General features: G+C 49.8%; 1 non-coding gene across 1 annotated transcript; it reads left to right on the forward strand.

The window, feature by feature from the left end:
• The first annotated feature begins 2,676 nt into the window (after positions 1-2,676).
• Positions 2,677-2,813, forward strand: LOC114809819. The gene has a single exon (XR_003757594.1). It is a non-coding gene; the product is annotated as a small nucleolar RNA SNORA7 (small nucleolar RNA).
• The last annotated feature ends 17,988 nt before the right edge of the window (positions 2,814-20,801 follow it).

Here is a 20,801-nt window from a genome sequence, read left to right on the forward strand (position 1 = left end):
CATCCTCTTTTTGTTTGTTCTTCTTCCTGTTTAATTATTTTCATCCGTCTCCCCCCGCTACCTGCTACATCCTTGGGAGGAGAGATCGTACCTAGTTATTGCATGCTCCCCAAGCGCTTGGTACAGTGCTCTGCACATAGTAAGTACTCAATAAATACCACCGATCGACTGATCACTGAGTATGACACTCAGAGTGGCTTAACAAGGGTTCGGGGGCGGGGGGGGAGGAGGAGGGAAATCAATCGCTGCTACTAGCTGAATGCTTACCGTGTGCAGTACAGAGTACTGCAGTGGAGAAGCAGCGTGGCTCAGTGGAAAGAGCACGGGCTTTGGAGTCAGGGCTCATGAGTTCAAATCCCAGCTCTGCCACTTGTCGGCTGTGTGACTGTGGGCAAGTCACTTAACTTCTCCGTGCCTCAGTTCCCTCATCTGTAAAATGGGGATTAAGACTGCGAGCCCCACGTGGGACAACCTGATTCCCCTATGTCTACCCCAGTGCTTAGAACAGTGCTCGGCACATAGTAAGCGCTTAACAAATACCAACATTATTATTATTATTACTATAACTAAGCACATGGAAAAGTACAATTAAACAGCGCTGGTGGAGACAATCCCTGACCACAGCGAGCTTTCAATCTAGAGGGGGAAACAGACATTAAAATAAATTACAGATAAGGGAAATCATAGAATATAAAAATATGTACATAAATGCTTTGAGGCTGGGATGAATATCAAAGAGTTTATAAGGGGTGCTCAGCCAAGTGTTGACGCAGAGAGGAGGGTGGATGGGGAAATGAAGGCTTAGTCATGGAAGGCCTCTTGGAGGAGATGTGATTTTAAGAGGGCTTTGAAGGTGGGGAGAGTGGTGGACTGTCGATTATGAAAGTGAAGAGAATTCCAGGCTTGAGAGGGAGGACATAGGCAAGGGATCGGCAATGAGATAAATGAGATCGAGGCCCAGAGAGTACATTGACATTAGAGGGGAGTAGTTTTCGGTTTGGTTGCAGTAAGAGAAGGGGGTCTTTTCCACTCTCTTGCCAAAGCCCTAAGAAGACCAAAAACCAGAAATGAGAAACAAATAAAAAAATCAAACAAACATAAAAAAACCCATACAGATCAGAGCCAGCAAATGGCAGAAGTATTGAGACAGGGCATGTGTGGATGAGGATTGTTGTTCCAGGGGATGAGGCAAGGTCAACCGATGGGTGAGTCTACCTCTGGAACCTATTTCAGTGATTTTCCAACTGCAAAACCACCCATGCAGCTCACGGGCTCCCAGTGACACCAACTTTTCTACACAATATCTGTGGTCACTGTCAAGGGAGTATGTTAGGGAAGTAACGCTTTGAGATTTTGTCAGAGTGGGACAGAAAAAGTTAAGACCCATTTCTCTTTTTCATGTGTTCTTCCTCTGGTCTGACCCAGAAAATGGGGCCTCTGGGGAAGTAGGGTTCCCTGATCTCGGCTTCCTGGCTGGGCTGGTGCAGAGAACGGGTGTTTACATTTTCAGGTTTTCACCCACTGTTCTCCCGATCCATCACATCAGCACCTGCGTCGGCAGCATTTTTTAAAGTATCAACTGTCTGCAGAGCACTGGTCACGGCTTGTGGTGGGCGCACCAAAGAAGTAAAGGTCCCTTCTCAGCTCTCGAGGAGCTTACGGTCTACTCGGGGAGATGATAAACAGAGAATAAGCAGTTCATCATTTTTTAAATGAGAGAACAGTTTTAATTCAATTGATCATATTTATTGAGCACTTACTGGGTGTGGGGCACTGTACCAGGTGCTAGGAAAACTACAATACAAGAGTTGGTAGACATGAATCCTGCCCTCATGAAGCTCACAGTCTGGTGTGGGAGAGATAACCTTAAATAACCTAGGTGAGTAAATAAGTCACTAACCATAACAATGTCTTAGCCCAGGCCCTGGCCCTGGCTTTTGGATTGGATTTCAGAAGACGCCGCATGGCCTCACAGGCAGGATCTGTTTTTCCAAGCCACTTCCTAGGGACCGTTCCCTGCCCCGTCCCAGCCCTTCCTCCAGGAAACAGCGCCGGGCAGAGCCCAGAAACTCCCTGTCCAGAGGAGACAGACGGCACATGGCTAGGCTTCTTGTGGGTGTTAAGCACTTCCTGGCTGGAAGTTCACCTCCCGCCCACACTCCTCGGCTAACTGCACACGACATATCTCCTACTGCTCTCCATTCCCCTGCTGGGTCGGGGGGGAAGCCTAGGTACTGCCAAGCCTAAGGCAAATCTGTATCCCTTAGCTGCTTCCCCCCACCCCCCGGCACCCCGTCGCCCCTTCTCCATAACTATCCCCAGGATATTTTCCCTAACCTACTCCTCAGTAGACAAAATTCCACTAAATTTCATTTCCCCAGCCTAGCCAGGACTCAACAGTCTACTGTACAGTGTACAGTACTAAACCAGTGACTCAGGTTAAGAAAATCTCATGCCCCTGCATGAATCTTAAACACTCCCAACCCCGACTGCTGCCAAAACTAATCAGTGGTATTTATTGAGTGTTTACTCTGCACAGAACAGTGTGCTAAGCAACTGGGAGACTCTACTAGATTGTAAACTCCTAGATGGCAGGGGTTGGATCGTTTCTACCAACTCCAGTGTACCCTCCCAAGCATTCAATATAGTGCTCCGCATATGGTTAATTCTCCCAAGCCCCTCTCAGGATCGCACCTGGAGAGTTTCCAGTACCCTTTCAGTCTCAGCTATGGGAGGGAGAGTCAAGCAGAGGCATACCCATTCCATTCCTAGCTGGGCAGCGGCTAGTGAGTGGAAAGCAATCTGCTACAAGACAGAACTCACCTGTACTGGGCAGCAACAGCATAGGAGAGAGTTGAAGGCAGAGACTCAAGTTTACTGCACAGAAGGTAAACCACTTCTGAATTTCTTCCAAGAAAATTCTACGGATACACTACGAGAACGATCGCAGATGAAGGTGGGGCATTCTGGGAGGGATGTGTCCATCGAGTTGCTGTGGGTTGGAAACGACTCCATAGCGTAAGACAAGGTATGGTTAATGCTCGATCAATACCACCGATTGATTACAGTAGAGTAGACAGATCCCTGCGCTTAGGAGTTTACAATCTAGCAGGGGACAGACTGATATGAAAATAAATTACAGGGAAGGGGAAGGACAGAGTGTAAAGAAATCTATGTACATAAGTGCTATCGGGGCAGGGCGGAGGGAAAAGGCAAGGTCTTAAGTAGTTAGGAAATAGGACTCAAGTGCATGGGTGATGCATTAGGCGGTGGTTGGGGAAGGTAGGCAGAGCCCTATCAGGATGGTTACTGCAGAAAAAAGTGATAGGAAAGGTCCTTGAGTCCTTGGCTCCCCTCTTCCTGCTTCCCATTTAACCCTTACAGGACAGGACAAATAGGATTTTGCAGGCTCTTTCAGGCAGCTTGGAACTCTGGCCATTTGGGACCATGGCAGGGGAAAAGCCCGATGTTGGGTGGTGGGATGCTTCTATCACTGCTGGCAGTTCTCTGTCTTGCCTGTGCAAGACAGAACCCCCGGCCCTCCACAGTGAGATTCCCCAGCTTTCCCTGGGCTGTTCTGCCAGGCCCAGAGTGTTCTTGGGACACCCCCAGGGAACACTTGGGTTCTCCTGCTCAGCACACCTCCTTCAATCAGAACATCTGGATCCGATGATTGGCCGGCCTCGCCAATCAGGGTAGAGATGAGAAGGGGTTGGAGCTGCTGGTCCTCTCCAAGCCGGGAGCAGGACACAGCTATTAAGTCCAAGAACTCCTGGGAGCCAGTATCTTGTGTATTCTTTACTGTGGAAAGCAAAGGCCAAGAGCACTGATGAGCCCCTCCAGGGGTTAAGTCAAAAACCTAACCTCCACCCACCCTCAAACAGCTAGCTATTTGTCCTGTGTCTTCCCACTCTGCTCCAGCCTCCTACCCGCTCCAGGGATCTAGGGTTGGGTCAGTGCTCTTGGCCTCACTGCTCCTCTCTATCACCCCTCCTGGGCCCCTAGGAACTGAGGGCTGAACCCCATCCCCAAATCTCTCTGAGCTCTAGGGGATCGTGGTGAGCAGGAGGACGAGTTTCAGGGCCCAGAGGGGAACCTGAGGGCTGTGAGTCCAAGGTGGGGCAGAATGTGATCCCAGGAAGAATAAGGAACCCCCAGAGCTCAGCGTTTCCACCTTGAACTGCCCAAGGTGATCCCATCCCAGCCTCTTCTCCTCTTGTGGGGTGAAGCAGGTAACACCCAGGTCCCGGTCACTGGCCCCCACCCCCCAAGCCCCAGCCTCACAAGACTCTCTGTTTGGCCTGCCCGTCTCTCTCTTTTCGTGACCCAGTTTCAGAAGAGTAACTCCCCACTACAGCCTTCCTCCCCTTCCCTCCCCCAACTTTGAGGCTCGGGCGGTGGGTCCGGTGGGAGAGTTTGCCATTACCTAAAGAAAGCCTAACAGAGACCCCTGGCCTTTGAAACTGTCACACATTGGTTTCTGGAAACAAGCGTAACATTCAGAGAAGGGGAGAGGGGCCAGAGTAGACAATGGCCCACTAAAGGTAAAGCCCCAGGAAAGCGTATCAGGTGTCGGCTACTGCGCGGGAAACCAAATGGCTTTTCACTGCACTTTCTAAGGAAGAAGCTTTCTCGGGCCCAATCTCTCTCAGATTAGGTTTTGTCCCCAGAGGAGCCTGTTGTGTGTCCATTGTGAGGAGGCTGTGGGAATCTCGCAGCCCCGTTTCTGTCTGGACGGTTCGAACAAAGGGGGTCTGCCGTCGGCATCTTCATTCTGCCAAATAGAACTCTCTTCTTCTGACCCGCCATCTCTCACTCTGGCCTACATTCCCAGTGGCCCCAGGATTTGTTCTCTCCCTCAGTGCGTGTGCAAATCCTTGTGGATGCACACCTGAGCACATGCCCTTGCAGACACCCCTGTGACCATCCCCTCCACCCCTGTTCTCATCCCTGCCCACACCTCCCTAGATCCAACAGGAAGCTGGGAAGTCTCTGGACGGCGCTTAGATAGAGTCAGAGGCCACCTCTAGCCTCCTGCTTTACCCTTCCCAGTTCCCTGAGAGACTTCTCGTCCGTGAGCCCTCAGTACCACTAGGCTAGCCTCTGCTGTGCCCAGAGGCTAGAGGGGCAGGCAGTCGAGGCCCAGATGCCCAGTCCAGAAGAGAAAGACCTTGGGAACCGTGAGGATTTTCTTGTGAAACTGGCTCTACTGGTAAAGAAACCGGAAGGTCAGATGACCATTCATTCATTCAATAGTATTTATTGAGCGCTTACTATGTGCAGAGCACCATACTAAGCGCTTGGAATGAACAAGTAGGCAACAGAGAGAGACAGTCCCTGCCGTCCATCCCAGCTTCCCCTGTACCTTTCTTTCAGGGGCCGCCGCTTCCCTCTCTACCAACCTTATCAGCCCTGGTCTCCCCCTTGTTTTTTTTTCCCTGAGCAGTGGCTAGCACTAACAAGTCAAAGTTCTGTGGTCTCAGTCCAATATCTGGTTTTGAGGGAGGGGCCGTGCAGAAGCAGCGTGGCTCAGTGGAAAGAGCACGGGCTTGGGAGTCAGAGGTCATGAGTTCGAATCCTGGCTCTGCCACTTGTCAGCTGTGTGACTGTGGGCAAGTCACTTAACTTCTCTGTGCCTCAGTTCCCTCATCTGGAAAATGGGGATTAACTGTGAGCCTCACGTGGGACAACCTGATTACCCCGTATCTACCCCAGCTCTTGGAACGGTGCTCTGCACATAGTAAGCGCTTAACAAGTACCACCATTATTATTATTATTATCTGACTCTGCCCAAGGGGCTTTTGGTCTGTGGTCTTGGGGAACGGGCTCTTCCTCTTGCCATTCTAATTTCTTTTCCCTCAGCTCTGCTTCACGCCTGTGGGCTAGCTCTGGCTTCTGGGCAGAGCTTTGGCTTCACCGCAGAACGGGACCAGCAGCCCACCTGAGAGCTGGGTGGCTGGCCAAGTTGACACACTCTCAATGCAAGAGTAAAGATAATTGAGTGGGGGGGGGGGCGGGGAGGTGAGTGGGAGAGCGAGTGCATGTGTGAGTGTATCTGAACGTGTGTGTGCGTGGAGTGTGCACGTGTGAGAATGTGTTGTATGCGAATATGGGTGTTTGTGTGGGTGTGTGTATGTGACCATGTGCACATACTGGTGGCTCTCTAGAGAGCAGCTTCCCTCCAGCACATCTGGAAAAAATACTCCTGTCCTCCGGTAAACAGACTTCCAGAGGAAGAGTCGGGATGGCTCTGTGTTCCCCTTGGGTTAGAGTGGAGCCAAGGTAGGAAAAAACACATTGAGCGACTTCAGGCTAGAACTCCAGAGCACAGTTCTGGCGACTACTCTTCTCCCTGGAGGGGGGGGCGACCTGGCTCTGGTCGGGGTTCAGGGTGTGGGGCAACAAAATCCTTCCAGAAAACTCTTCCTGCCGGCAAGGGGGACCAGAGGAAAGTTGGAGATTTCAATCCAGAAAGGAACTAAAGCAGACAGTTAGGCAGGAGAGAAGTTTCAAGAGGGACAGAGGAATAGGGAAAGCACAGGGTCAAGATAAGGGGAACTAAGTGGGAAAAGGACAGGGTTGAGTACTTTTTTTTATGGAATTGGTTAAGCGCTTATTACGTTTCACACACTTACTAGGCAGTGGGGTAGATACAAGTTAATCAGGTTGGACACAATCCCTGGCCCACATGGGGCTCACTAAGTGAGAAACAGTGTAGCCTAGTGGATAGAGGATATGCCTAGGAGCCAGAAGGACTTGGGTTCTAATCTTAGCTCTGCCCTTTGTCTGCTGTATGACCTTGGGCAAACCACAGAAGCAGCATGGTTCTGTGGAAAGATCCCAGGCTTGGGAGTCAGAGGTCATGGGTTAATAATAATGTTGGTATTTGTTAAGCGCTTACTATGTGCCAAGCACTGTTCTAAGCGCTGGGGTAGACACAGGGGAATCGGGTTGTCCCACGTGAGGCTCACAGTTAATCCCCATTTTACAGATGAGGGAACTGAGGCCCAGAGAAGTTAAGTGACTTGCCCACAGTCACACAGCTGCCAAGTGGCAGAGCCACGATTCGAACTTATGACCTCTGACTCCCAAGCCCGTGCTCTTTCCACTGAGCCACGCTGCTTCTTATCTCTAATCCCGGCTCTGCCACTTGTCAGCCAAGTGAACTTGGGCAGGTCACTTAATAATAATAATAATAATTGTTGGTATTTGTTAAGCGCTTACTATGTGCCGAGCACTGTTCTAAGCGCTGGGGTAGACATAGGGGAATCAGGTTGTCCCACGTGGGGCTCACAGTCTTAATCCCCCTTTTACAGATGAGGGAACTGAGGCACAGAGAAGTTAAGTGACTTGCCCACAATCACACAACTGACAAGTGGCAGATCTGGGATTCGAACTCATGAGCCCTGACTCCAAAGCCCGTGCTCTTTCCACTGAGCCACGCAATTCCCAATTAACTTCTCTGTGCCTCAGTTACCTCACCTGGAAAATGGGGATGAAGATTGTGAGCCCTACATGGGACAACCTGATTACCTTGTATCTACCCCAGCGCTTAGAACAGTGCTTGGCACATAGTAAGCACTTAACAAATACCAACATTATTATTATTATTTCTGTCCCTCAGTTACCTCATCTGTAAAACATGGATTAAGATTGTGAGCCCTATGTGGGACATGGACTGTGTCTCCAATGATTAACTTGTATGTACCTCAGTGCCTGGCAGATAGTAAGTGCTTTACAAATATCATTTTTTTTTAAAAGGAGGGAGAATAGATATTTAATCCCCATTTTACAATCGAAGAAACTAAGCACAGAGAGGTTAGGTGACTCGCCCAAGGTCACAACAAGCAATTGGCAGAGTCCAAATTAGAACCCGGGTCTTCTGACTCCCAGACCCTTGTTCTTTCCACTAGACAATGCTGCTTTTGGAGGGGTTTCTTCAGCATAGGAAACTCCAGGATATGGAACAAGCATGAACATTGGGAAAATGAGAAAAAACCTGCAGGGTGACTCCCAACTCACCCTCTGAAAATGCTCATGCCTGCCGCCCCGTTGTGTATAAAAGGCGAGAGGGGCATGTCAGCATAGGTGGGGCAGATCCCTCACATCACAGAAGGAACATAGAAGGGGTGTCTCCCGAGGTCACTTGGCCCTACGCCCTACCTCCAGGCAGATTTGATGCCCTGCCACTAGAAGAGAAACGGGGTGACCTAATGGAAAGAACACAGCCTGAGAGTCAGAAGACCAGAGTTCTAATCTCAGATGTCACTTGCCTCCTGTGTGACCTTGGACAAGTCACTTGATTTCTCTGTGCCTCAGTTTCCTCATCCATAAAATGAGACTTCAATTTCTGTTCTTCCTCCTACTTAGACCGTGAGCCTCAAGTGGATAGGGACTGTGTTTGACCTGATTATCTTGTATCTACTACAGTGCTTAGTATAGTGCTTGGTACATAAGTGCTGAACAAATACTACTATTATTATTGCCCTGCAGCAACTAGATCACTGTGGGCAGGAAACATGTCTACTAACTTTATAATACTGTACTGTCCAAGTGCAAGAGCAACATAGAAAGAAGTGGAAGATGAGGAATTTAGGGCTTACTTAGGGAAGGCCTCTTGGAAGAGATGCATTCTAAATAAAGCTTTGAAGGTGGGGAGGGTGATCATCTGTTGGATATGGAGAGGGAGGGTGTTCCAGGCCAGAGGCAGAATGTGGGCGAGGGGTCATTGGCGAGATAGACAAGATCGAGGTACAGTGAGTAAGTTGGTAATATAGGAGGGAAGTGTGTGGGCCTGTTTGTAGCAGGAAATCAGGGAGGTAAGGTAGGAGGGGGCATGGTGATTGAGTGCTTTAAAACTGATGGTAAGAAGTTTCTGTTTGATGCAAAGCAAGGTGGACGGGCAACCACTAGAGGTTCTCGAGGAGCGGAGAAAACATGGACTGAACAATTTTGTAGAAAAATGATCTGGGCAGCAATGTGAAGTATAGACTGGAGTAGGGAGAGACAGGAGGCAGGGAGGTCAGCAAGAAGGCTGATGTAGTAATCAAGGTGGGATAAAATAAGTGTTTGGATCAACATGGTAGCAGTTTGAATGGAAAGGAAAGGTCAGATTTTAGCGATGTTGTGAAGGTTGAACTGTTAGGATTTGGCTGACAGATTGAATATGTGGGTTGATGGAAAGAGGGACGAGTTAAGCACAGCACCACAGTTATGGGCTTGTGAGACACGAAAGATGACAGTACTGTCTACAGTGATAGGAAAAACAGGGGGGAGGACAGGATTTGGGTGGGAAGATGAGGACTTCTGTATTGGACACATCGTTTGCGGTGTCAAAGGAACATCCAAGTAGAGGTGTCCTGAAGACAAGAGGAAAACACAAGACTGCAGAAAAGGAGAGAGATCAGAGAGGTTGGAGATGTAGGTTTGGGAATCATCCTCTTAGAGATGGTAGTTGAAGCCATGGAAGCAAATGAATTCTCCAAGGCAGTGGGTGTAGATGGAGAATAGAGGGGGACTTCAAACTGAGCCTTGAGGGACTCCGACAGTTAGGGGATGGGAGGCAGAGCCCCCAAAAGACTGAGAATTAGCAGCCAGGGAGAGAGGAGGAGAACCTGGAGAGGACAGTGTCAGTGAAGTCTGAGGTTGGATAATGTTTCCCGAAGAAGGGAGTGGCCGACAGTGTCCAAGGCAGCTGAGAGATCAAGGAGGATTAGGATGGAGCCGAGGCCATTACATTTGGCAAAAATGAGATCACTGTGATTTTTGAGAGGGCGGTGTCAGTGGACTGAAGGAGTTGCAAGTCACGTTGGAGGGGATCCAGAAGAGAATTGATAGAGAGAAAGTGGAGGCAGCAGGTATAGATAACTTGCACTTAGTCAGAGAGTTAGGAGAGGAATGATAGGAGGGAGACTGTGCAATAACTGGAGGGATCCATGGGGTCAAGAGGGTGTTTTAATAATGTTGGTATTTGTTAAGCGCTTACTACGTGCAGAGCACTGTTCTAAGAGCTGGGGTAGATACAGGGTAATCAGGTTGTCCCAGGTGAGGCTCACAGTTAATCCCCATTTTACAGATGAGGTAACTGAGGCACAGAGAAGTTAAGTGACTTGCCCACAGTCACACACTGACAAGTGGCAGAGCCGGGAGTCGAACTCATGACCTCTGACTCTTTCCACTGAGCCACGCTGCTGTTTTAAGAAGAGGGGAGACATGACCGTGTTTGAAAGCAGTAGGAAAGGAGACATTGGAGGGTAAACAGTTGAATATGGTGGTCAGGGAAGGAGAAAGAAGGGGGCAAGCATTTGGATAAGGTGTGAAGGGATGGGATGAATTTTGAGAGGAGGCAGGAGATCTTCCCTTGAGGTACTGTTCAGAAAGATAAGAGAGTTGAAGAAGGAGCAGGAGGAGGGAGGGACTGGAGAGGAGCATGGGAGATTTTAGGGGATTCATGCCTGATGGTTTCAATTTCCTCAGTAAAGTACATGGCCAGGTCATTAGGGGCAAGAGATTGGGGAGGAGGGAGGACAAGGGGTTTGAGTATGGCGTTAAAAGTCCAAAACAACTGGCAAAGGCAATGGGCATGGGAGTCAATAAGGTCCTCTGGCTCCCAGGCTTGTGCTTTATCTACCAAGCTGCTTCCCATTGTCAGGGCCCGGTTTCAGCTCAGTCTCTGCTCTCTATGATCCACCCCAACCTTTGGGTGTGAGCGCTTAGGAGCTGGGTTACAGGAATCTCTGGTGAGAACAGAGGAAGTAAACTTCTCTCTGGCTTCTAAAAGCATCAAGCCCCTCTTCTTCGATTGCCATCCGGAGGGCAAGCAGAGACCAGGCAGCGAGTAAATGTGGCCTTCTGGTCTCAAAACTGAAGTGTCGGCTCGTTATTGTTAATCAGACAGAAACCCTGTGGCAAGTTTACACTGGCCCCTTTGTCTCCGAGTGGTTTGGGAGAGCCCCCCTACAAGGCTGAGGAATCCTGAAACAATCAGCAGCTCTCAATTAAGCCCCGAGAGACCAGAGCAGAGGGGAGCTGGGTGTCCTCAGACCTTTCTCAGAGGTACTGGGGCGAGAGGAATGAGCCCTGGGAACTAGGGCAGAGGCCCAGTACAGAGACGCCAGGACACAGAGGCCCGAGCAGATGAGGGACACCTTCAAGTGGACATGGGGTTTTCTCTGGACGTTGGAGACACTTGGACTGGGCAGAGGAGCAAATGGAGGAAGAGCTTCCAGGAGAGCTGATGATATGCCCCCTTAACCCCTTTGGGGCTGTGGGACCAAGAGGCCGCAGCCAGAGACCCTGTGGCCTGAGACTGTGAGACCAGAGATGAGATGCAATCAATCAGATTTATTGAGTGCTTACTTTGTACAGAGCACTGTACTAAGTGCTTGGAACACAGCTCAGGGAGAGAGTTCCGCTCCTTGGCCTGTCATGAGATCAGGGATTCCGGGAACATCTAAAGGGCATCAGAAATGGTCTGGGAAGGTGGAGTGAGAGCTGCCACAGAGATGAGGTGCGACTGAAGCAGTCAGGATCAAGGCAGAGCAGAAGTCAGTCAGCGGTATTTATTGAGCACTTACTATGTTCAGAGCACTATATTAAGCACTTGGGAAAATACAACAGAGTTGGCAGAGGCAATCCGTGCCCACAAGAAACTCACAGTCTATGGGGGAGGAAGATCTTAAGGATAGGAGAAATTGTAGGGTATAAGAATATTTTCATCAGTACTGTGGGGCTAGGGTGAGTAGCAGAATGCTTAAGAGGTATACAGCCATGTTCATAGTTGTCGCAGAAGGGAGGGTGGATAGGGGAAATAAAAGGCTTAATCAGGGAAGACTTCTTGGAGAAGATGTAATTATAGGAGAGTTTTGAAAGTGGGGAGAGGGGTTGACTGTCAGATATGAAGAGGGAGAGAGTTCTAGGCCAGAGGGAGAACGCAGGCAGCTTATGAGGCCTAAAGGAGGCCAGTGCGAAGCAGCCAAACACCTGCCAGTGTAAATCTTCCCTCCATCCTCTACCAGCGGGAGAGACGCCAGCAAGCCCCGCCATCCCATTAGCCATCTTGAATTTCAGGAGCAGGCTGACGCCACTAGACACGGGAAGGAGGAATCGGGGAGGGGTAGAGTTGGGGAAGATCTGTACTGAGAGGGAAATAGCTGTGCCTCTGAAGGGTCGGGGGCACGGCGAAGGGCGGGACATGTAGGGGCCAAACAGGCCAGTGCCAGAGCTGGAGAGGGCTGCAGGTAACCCAGAGGGGAACAAGGAGGAGCACAGGGACAGGGGAGCTTTTGATCCCCTTAAAGCACTACCGGGATACAGAGGGTTCTCTATCCAACGTCTGGGACCCCTCCCCAGCTTCCCACATTGCCCGAGGGTGCTCCTCAGGGAGGGTTGGGTGGAGGCGGTAGTCCCATCAGCTGGGAGACGGAGCCAGCCCGGCTGGGGAGTGGGCCCAAATGGCCATCATGGCTACACGGACCAAGACTTCCAGCCGCCACCCATCCCTGTGGTTGAGCCCTAGAGGAGGGGCTCTTCCATAGGTCTCAGGGAACGAGCTGGTGCAGGATTGTCCCAGGAGGCCACAGGAAGGCAGAACAGTCCCTTAGACATGCCCTGAAGTTTGGGACACTAGGGAAGAGTCGGGGAAGAATTGGCTCCTGTCTCTCTTCAACTCCAGACTACACTTCATACAGTCCATACTCAGCTGACTGGATCATTTTTCTAAAAAAAACTTTTATTCATTCATTAGTATTTATTGAGTGCTTACTGTGTGCAGAGCACTGTACTAAGCACTTGGGGAGTACAATTCAGCAGGAAGATGATCCATGCAGCAGTAAGTAGGGTCGATTGAAGGAGGGAGAGGCTGGAAGACCAGCAAGAAGGCTAATTTAATGTGTAGCTATGAGAAGACCCAGAAGCTGTAACAAACTGATAGTTCACTTCTCCCTACCCCTCAGTAACCTCTTGCAGTTGCCCATCCACCTCTGCATCAAACAGAAACTCTTTACTATCAGCTTTAAAGCACTCAGTCCCCTCCTACCTCACTGATCTCCTACTATAGTCCAGCCCACACTTTTCACTCCTCTAGCCTTAGCAGTGCCCTGGTGTCATCTATCTAGCCACTGACCCCTTTCCCACGTCCTCCCTCTGGCCTGGAATTCCCTCCCCCTCCATATATGCCAGACCACCACTCTCTCCCCCTTCAAAGCCTTATTAAGGTCACATCTTCTGCAAGAGGCCTTCTCCAGTTAAGCCCTCTTTTCCCGGACTCCCTCTCCTCTGCATCGTCTATGCACTTGGGTCTGTACCCTTTAAGCACTTGGTATTCACCCCATTCTCAGTCCCACAGCACTTATGTTCATATCCAGATTTTATTTATACGTCTGCTTCCCCACCTATATTGTAATCTCCTCATGGGCACAGAACGTGTCTACCCACTCTGCAATATTGTACTCTCCCAAGTACAGTACTGGTTACTGTGTGCAGAGCACTGGGCTAATCAGTAGATACCACTGATGGATTAATTTGAGCATCCTGAAGAGAATTCCTCCTACAGTGGGGCATTGCCTCCCCTTTCCTTATACTGCTGGAGGTAGGAGAAAGAGAAGGAAACTCCAGTAGGCTGAGGAGAAAAGTTCTTGGGCACTGGTGTCATGAGCTCATGGGGAGGGACTGGGTTTGAAAGCAATGAATTCTCCCAACAGATGCTCCTAAGAGGGTTGGAGGTAGGAAGGATAGAAGAGCAAATGGAAACCTTGGCCTCGCTCCTGGGAACACGCCCCTCACCTGTCCTTTAACTCCTTCCTGGCCACCTGGGACTGAGAAGCTGGAGGCAGAAGAGGCATTCCCTGGAGAAGTGGGGAGATGGAGGGCATGGCATCCCCAGAGGGAGGGGAAAGGACCCCCCTCAGGACCTATGGCAATTTGCTGCCCATAACTAAAGAGAATAGCCTCTCCCTCAGAAATACTGGGGGTAGGGGTCCAGAGGCATTTTCCCCAAGTCCCTGACTCTAGGCTGCCTGCTCCTCAGCTGGAGGTCTCACACCTCTCCAAGTCTCCCAGCCCCAATCAATAGCAACAAGCACTATCTCTTTCACCATAACACCACCACTTCCAGAAATCCAAGCTTAGACAATTTCAAAGTTTGTTCACCCAGTACTGGCAGCACTTTGATGGGAATAAAAAACATGGAATTAATGTGATTTAACTGCATAGTATATGTAAAGGAGAAACATGAGTCTGAGTTCTTTACCCTGTGCAGTGGTTCGTTGACCTGTTTTGAGATTACCACAGTGTGCCTGGATAGCACCCCTATTCTCGATATAACTCAACACCTCTGTATAACCGAATGATAGAGAGCATTGGAGGACTGGCTAGATATGTCAAAAGGCTTAATTTCAGTGCCGGATAACTGCATTTAAGTCTTCTCTCGTTTTGGAAAGAGTTACATTTTCCCTCCCTACCTTGCCCTACAATGAGAAATCCCATGGGGGCAAAGTAGAGTCCTTGAGAGGCCAGGCCGGGTGAAGTTGGGCCAGGCCAGGCCAAGAGGATATCCTGCTCTGGTAGCCCGCAATACAGGGAGGCTCTTCCAGCTACCCAAGCACAACTGGCGGGGAAGGCTCTTGCTCCATTATGGCAAGACCAGCTCTCCCATCATGTTTAGAATAATAATTATTTAATTTTTAAACACTTACTATGTACTAAACACTAGGGTAAAGCTGAAACACTCACCCTCACACTTGGATCTGCACCTTTTATTCACCTCTCCCTCAGTTCCACAGCACTTATGTACATATTCATAATTTATTTCCTTATAATAGTGTCTCTCTAGACTGTAAGCTAGAGCAGGGAGTGTATATTGTACTTTCCCAAGTGCTTAGTACAGTGCTCTACACGCAGTAAGCACTCAAATATGATTGATCATTTGGGAAATACAAGGTTATGAGATCAAAGACAGTCTCAGACCATCTATCTTATTCCCATTTTACAGATGAGAAAACTGAGGCACAAGGAAGTTGAGTGATTTGCTCAAGTTCACCCAGCAGGCAAGTGGAATAGCAGAATTCGAATCCCAGTTCCCTGCCTACCAGTCTTGCACTCTTTCTACGAAGTCATGCTACCTTCCAAGGGTTGGTTTTTTTTCCCCTAAATTGTACTTAGCACCCACTTACTTTGTGTCAAGCATTGTACTAAGCACTGGGGTAGATACAAGATCATCAGGGTGGACACAGTCCCTGTCCCACAAGGGGCTCACAGTCTAAGTAGGAGGGAGCAGGAATTAATCCCCATTTTACGGAGGAAGAAACCGAAGCACAGCGCAGTTAAGTGACTTGACCAAGGTCACACAGCAGGACAAGTGGCAGAGCTGGGATTAGAACCCAGGTCCTCTGACTCCCAGACCCTGTTCTTTCCACTAGGCCACTCTGCTTCAATGCCTTCAAACAGACACGAGAGGTTGCCAGAAATGGGTCTGCAGTATTCTGTTTGCTCCTGACTGTTAATGATGTTCAGGAGGACCACTCCTTGGGTTCCTACAATATTTCCAGTCCCATCAAACTTATTTAGCTTGGTTATTGCTGGCTGGGATAGAACTAGGACACCTAGAAACTTGTTCTCAAATGCTGAGAAATCTTGTAATTCTTGTCAGTTTTCTACCACTTCCTCAATAAATACATTCTTTGTATCATGTTTAAACAGCTCTAAAAATGACTAAACTAAATGACAGTTTCAAATGAAGCCAAGTTTGACTTCTGATGCAGGCTGCAATTGTTTACTTGTTTCTCTGATCAATGTAGTCTTTACCCGTGGCTCAGTGGAAAGAGCACGGGCTTGGGAGTCAGAGGTCATGGGTTCTAATCCCGCCTCTGCCACTTGTCAGCTGTGGGACTTTGAGTAAGTCACTTCACTTCTCTGTGCCTCAGTTACCTCATCTGTAAAACGGGGGATCAAGACTGTGAGCCCCACGTGGGACAACTTGACCCCCTTGTTTCTCCCCCAGTGCTTAGAACGGTGCTTTGCACATAGTAAGTGCTTAACAAATGCCATTATTATTATTACCACCAGTTACAACAAAAGGTGTAATGTTCAAATTCATTATATTCATCTATTATTGGAATTTTTTTAAATCCCCTAATTACAGGCTAGTTACCCTGGATTACCCCCCTTTTAAACTGTCGTATCAAAGAATGAACCCCAGTTCCTTAACTTGAACTAATGTTTGGGCAACCTTATCCTATTACAATCAGAATTTTCCTCCCAACCTTCCCACTAGGTAGGGGAGGAGGAGTGGGAAGGATGATGTTTAAGAGGAACTGTGGTCCCTGGCTTAGTGGAAAGAGCCCGGGCTTGGGACTCAGAAGATGTGGGTTCTAATCCTGGCTCCGCCACTTGTCTGTGTGACCTTGGGCAGGCCACTTAACTTCTCTGGGCCTCAGTTCCCTCATCTGTAAAATGGGGATTAAGACCGTGAGTCCGACGAGGGACAACCTGATTAGCCTGTATCTACCCCAGTGCTCAGAACAGTGCTTGGCACATAGTAAGTGCTTAACAAATACCATAATTGTTATTATCTAGCCTTAAGCAGCTCACCCAAGAGATCAGCAGCAAAGTCACAAGGGATAACCAGGTCTGCTGGCTTCCAAACCGGTACCTTCCACGGACTCCCCGGGCCAGCTCAGGTAGGATGCCTCGGCTACCAGCTGGGACGGGGCCCCCAGTTTAATCAGGAGGAGGAAGCCAGAGCCGATGCCTTGGCAGTGTACGGACCTGCCGTGGAATGCAGCCTCTCCTAGCACCCTGAAGGCTACAAGAGAGGAGACTGCTGTTCCAGCTGCTGTTCCAGTTGTGCTTGCCGGGGGAACGTGCTGCCAGCAGCACGCAATTTCCAGATCTGGCAAAGGGCCACCCTCCCCACAGGGTAACCACTGCAGCTTTGTTATAACAACCAAACACTCAAAACCAACGTTACAGCACACTGCAGCGGGTGAGGCGCCGGAGAATGGCATCAGCTGTTACGGGATAGACGGCTGCGGCCAGAGGGAGGCAATCGGTTACCTTTTTAAAAATAGGGTTCCATTTTAAAATACGCCCACCTGCCACCGAACCCCTAATTACCAAAATGTTTCTCTGAGCTCAGCAGGTTTGGGCATGACCAGCGGGAAGAGAGGGGCGCCAGGACCTGGTTGCCAGGCAGATTGGAAAATTTCATATTTGGCAATATCTGAGACGTCTAGAGCCCTTTTTATGAGGATTTTTCCACACTTGATCTGGTGGCAACGGGAATAGTAATAACAATAGCATTGGTTAAGCACTTGCTATGTGCCAAGCAACGTGCTAAATGCTGGGGCAGAAACAATCAGATCAGTTGGTATCCCACAGTCTAAGTGGGGAGGGAGAGCAGGGATTTAATCCCCAATTTACACAGGAGGAAACTGAGGCACAGAACAGGGCCAGGATTAGAACCCAGGTCTCCTGATTCCTAATCCTGTGCCCTTTCCACTATTGATGATCATCCCCTCTAGCCTGTAAGCTCATTGGGGGCAGAGAATATGACTCTTTGTTATATTGTACTCTCCCAAGTGCTTAGTACAGTGCTTTGCACACAGCAAGCATGCAATAAATGGGATCAAATGAATGAACCCCCATTCTACCCTTGAAAAAAACCAAAGCACAGAGAGAGCATGGGACTTCTACAAGATCACACAGCAGTGAAGAGTGGACTAGAACTCAGAAGGTTTGATTCCACAAGGCCCTGTGGATCAGGGTTGACACATCATCTACGGGGGGGGGGATGAACCCCCGGTGATCATTGTCCCCGTGTAACGGGCAGGGCCAGAGCCGTGTCTTCTTAATCTGCGCTGGGCCGGTTCTGCGAGGCCCTCCTTGAGCTCCTGGGATGCTTCAGAAGGAGAGGGGAGAAGGAATAAGAGTGAGGTTTCTAAAGCCTGTCTGCCCTAGAGAATCTCCCTTAACAGGCATCATTCACCTGCCCGGAGGTTGGATGTTGAATAGAAAGATCTGGAGACTCCTGGTCCGTGCTCCCAGTGTACCGGGGAGGGAAGAGGCAGGAGCGGCAGAGGGTGAGGGCAGTTGTCCTCAGTTATACAATGGCAGTAAATTATTAGTTGCTCTTAGTAACACCTTCACTTACTCAGAACACTTTCACCCCCTCTCATCCCCCTATTTCTCTACTGATCCCTCTGTCCCAGTGAGAGGCAGTTTGGGCGATTCCTCCATTTTACAGACTGAGGGGAAACTGAGGTCCCCAACACAGAGAGCGTGGTCTAAGGCCACGTAGCATTTCAGAGCCCAGACTAGAATTTGGATCACCTGACGGCCGGAGGGGAGAGGGGGGCAGAGGGAGAGCCAGCCCTCCCCTCCCGGTGATCCCATGACCCCCACCCTCCCCCTTCTGACCTCTTCTTCCCCCCCCATCCCCGGCCCCTCCTGCCGGGAGGCTCTTAGGTGTCTTTCCCAGGACCTGTCGGTGGGAAAGAGAGGTGACTGCTTCTCTCAGCCTGTCTGCCTCTTCCCCGGGGGCCCGAAGCTGGCAGATGTACCTTGTGGGACGGCCCCCCCCCCCCCCCCCGGGTCCGGAGGGGGACACCTGGCCGCCGAGGGGCCGTCTCCGGGGTCCGGCTGGGCCTCTGTGGTGGGCAGGGGTCAGCCGGCCTCGAGGGGCCAGGCGGCGGCTCCGTCGCGCTGAGCCGAGCGAGGGGGAGAATAATGCCGTCTGGCGTGGGGGAGCCGGGCGCTGATGCTTATCGGCCTTAATTTCCCCAAGGAAACAGTCGGCTCCGGTTTATCGCCGGGACCTTTCACCTCGCTCTTCTCCCGGGCCTGCACCTGTCCGCTCTCCCAGCCGCCTTCACACGGAGCCGGTCAGCCGCGAGCCACCTGTTTGGGGAAAGGTGGAAGCACCTGAGCCAGGTGGACGCCCGAGGACAGCGAGGCCATTGCGACAGAAAACAGACAGTGGGCTTGCTGCGCCTTCCATCAATCGTATTTATCGAGCCCTTACTGGGTATGGGACACTGTACTAAGGGCTGGGGAGAGTGGCTTGGTGGATAGAAGACAGGCTCGGGAGTCAGAAGGACCTGGGTTCTAATCCCTGCTCTGCCACTTGTCTGTGCTCTGCACATAGTAAGCGCTCAATAAATACGATTGAATGCTGTGTGACCTTGGGCAAGTCACCTCACTTCTCTGGGCCTCAGTTACCTCATCTGTTAAATGGGGATTAAGACAGTTGCCCATTTTGACTAGCATCAGACCCCTCCTGGCTTCCGATATCTCCCCTCTCTAGTTTTTACTTCACTCTGCTGCCTGGATCACTTTTCTAAAAGACACAGATACATAAATTTTCCCACTCCTCAAAAATACCCATGTGTTGCACATTCTTCTCCACATCGACCGAAACTCTTGACAATTAGTTTTAAGATACTCTCTCAGCTCTTTCTTTCCTACTTATCCCCTTTTTCCACTACATCCCAGATTGCATTCTTCATTCCTCTCAAACTAACCTACTCTGCCCACTTCTTGATCACATCTTTTTTTTTTTATGGTATTTGTTAAGTGCTTACTAGGTACCAGTCACTTTACTAACTGCTGGGGTACATATATGATAACCAGGTTGGGTGCAGTCCATGTCCCACATGGAGCTCATGGTATTAACCCTCATTTTACACATGAGGTACCTGAGGCACAGAGGAGTTAATCGACTTGCCCAAGGTCACCAATCAGACAAATAGCAGAGGCAGGATTAGAACCCAGGTCCTTCTGACTCCCAGGCCCATGCTTTATCCACTAGGCCATGCTGATTCCTTTCCCCCTGTGTAGCACTCCCTTCCCCTTCCTATCCAACGAAGCACAACTCCATCCATCTTCGAAGCCCTTCTAAAATCACAACTCTTTCAGGAGGATTTCCTCAGTGAATTGCCAATCTCTAAACCTTATATTCCCAACTCCTGCATCAGTATTTTCATACCTCCTATATACTTTATACATTCACAATCCCCACATAGCACTTTCATACATCTCTTCCAGACTCTACTACTTTCTCTTACCTGTAATTTACTTTAGTTCCTTGAGGTCAAGGGTCATTCTCCTAGTTCTACTGTACGGTGTACTGCCCAAAGACACTCAAATATTACTGGTACAAATGTTAAAGGACTGTAAGTGGCTGGTGGGGCTACATGGCTGGCTTGGGATATTGTGAAGGAATCGGGGATGGTTTTGGGGGGAGGTGGGATTTTAGGCAGTCTTGGAAGGTTAATAATGGTCTTTGATGAGTACCTGTTATTTTTCACAAATTCAACTGGCCAGCTCCCTTGGGAAGCTTATAGTCACAACCACGTTTGCCGATCAATAGTTAATTCCCTTGGACTGAATAGGCAGGAGCACCAAACGGTGGCTTTTGGGGTCCAGAAGGGAGTTATTGACATAGTTTTAGACCCAGGCTGAGAAGCCAGATGGAATAATCACCTCAGTCAACAATTTGCTTTCCCAGCATCCTTTCTCTTCCCCAAAAGGCTCCAGCCTTCCCAGAGACCTTTCCTCCACTTCACACCCTGGGACAGCCAACGGTAGGGGAAGCAAGAGCAGAAGCATCTCGGAAGCCAGATGGCCTCGGTGTCTAGAGGTGTCTTAGGCATTTGGCTGTGGCCTACGGCTCTGAAAATCACCTCAGCAATCTCAAAATCTTGGTGGTCTGGCAGGCAGGAAATCTAGGTTCTAACGCTGACTGCCAGTGACTCACCATATGACCTGTGAACAACCCGATCTGTTCTCAAGTGTCCGTCTCTTCC

The sequence above is a fragment of the Ornithorhynchus anatinus genome, chromosome 2 (assembly GCF_004115215.2).
Source record: "Ornithorhynchus anatinus isolate Pmale09 chromosome 2, mOrnAna1.pri.v4, whole genome shotgun sequence".
Lineage (NCBI taxonomy): Eukaryota > Metazoa > Chordata > Mammalia > Monotremata > Ornithorhynchidae > Ornithorhynchus > Ornithorhynchus anatinus.